Raw genomic sequence first — 1,569 nt, 5'->3', positions numbered from 1 at the left:
ACACAGCCAGATCCGCACTGCGCCCTGCTGCCCGTCTCCCGTGGGTGAGTGGACACAGCCAGATCCGCACTGCACCCTGCCTGCCCGTCTCCTGTCAGTGAGTGGACACAGCCAGATCCGCACTGCGCCCTACCTGCCCGTCTCCCGTGGGCGAGTGGACACAGCCAGATCCGCACTCTGCCCTGCCTGCCCGTCTGCCGTGGGCGAGTGGACACAGCCAGATCCGCACTGCGCCCTGCCTGACCGTCTGCCGTGGGTGAGTGGACACAGCCAGATCCACACTGCGCCCTGCCTGCCCCTATGCCGTGGGCGAGTGGACACAGCCAGATCCGCACTGCGCCCTGCCTGCCCGTCTGTCGTGGGCGAGTAGACACAGCCAGATCCGCACTACGCACTGCCTGACCGTCTGCCGTGGGTGAGTGGACACAGCCAGATCCACACTGCGCCCTGCCTGCCCGTCTGCCGTGGGCTAGCGGACACAGCCAGATCCGCAGTGCGCACTGCCTGACCGTCTTCCGTGGGTGAGTGGACACAGCCAGATCCGCACTGCGCCCTGCCTGACCGCCTGTCGTGGGTGAGTGGACACAGCCAGATCCGCACTGCGCCCTGCTGCCCGTCTCCCGTGGGTGAGTGGACACAGCCAGATCCGCACTGCGCCCTGCCTGCCCGTCTACCGTGGGCGAGTAACACAGCCAAATCCACACTGCACCCTGCCTGCCCCTCTTCCGTGGGCGAGTGGACACAGCCAGATCCGCACTGCGCCCTGCCTGACCGTCTGTCGTGGGTGAGTGGACACAGCCAGATCCGCACTGCGCCCTGCCTGCCCGTCTCCCGTGGGCGAGTGGACACAGCCAGATCCGCACTGCGCCCTGCCTGCCCTTCTGCCGTGGGTGAGTGGACACAGCCAGATCCACACTGCGCCCTGCCTGCCCGTCTCCCGTCAGTTAGTGGACACAGCCAGATCCGCACTGCGCACTGCCTGCCCGTCTCCCGTGGGTGAGTGGACACAGCCAGATCCGCACTGCGCCCTGCCTGCCCGTCTCCAGTCAGCGAGTGGACACAGCCTGATCCACACTGCGCCCTGCCTGCCCGTCTGCCGTGGGCGAGTGGACACAGCCAGATCCGCACTGCGCACTGCCTGCCTGTCTCCCGTGGGTGAGTGGACACAGCCAGATCCGCACTGCGCCTTGCCTGCTCGTCTCCCGTGGGTGAGTGGACACAGCCAGAACCACACTGCGCCCTGCCTGCCCGTCTATCGTGGGTGAGTGGACACAGCCAGATCCGCACTGCGCCCTGCCTGCCCGTCTGCCGTGGGTGAGTGGACACAGCCAGATCCGCACTGCGCCTTGCTTGCCCGTCTGACGTGGGTCAGTGGACATAGCCAGATCCACACAGCACCGTCGTTGCCCGTATCCCGTGAGTGAGATGACACAGCCAAATCCACACTGCGCCTTTTCTAACCGCCTCCCGTGGGTGAGTGGAAACAGCCAGATCCGCACTGCGCCCTGCCTGCCCGACTGCCGTGGGTGAGTGGACACAGCCAGATCCGCACTGCTCCCTGCCTGACCG

The sequence above is a fragment of the Microcebus murinus genome, unplaced genomic scaffold (genome assembly GCF_040939455.1).
Source record: "Microcebus murinus isolate Inina unplaced genomic scaffold, M.murinus_Inina_mat1.0 scaf002_hap2_Mmur4.0, whole genome shotgun sequence".
In the NCBI taxonomy this organism is placed as follows: Eukaryota; Metazoa; Chordata; class Mammalia; order Primates; family Cheirogaleidae; genus Microcebus; species Microcebus murinus.
This window is presented reverse-complemented; position numbering follows the sequence as displayed.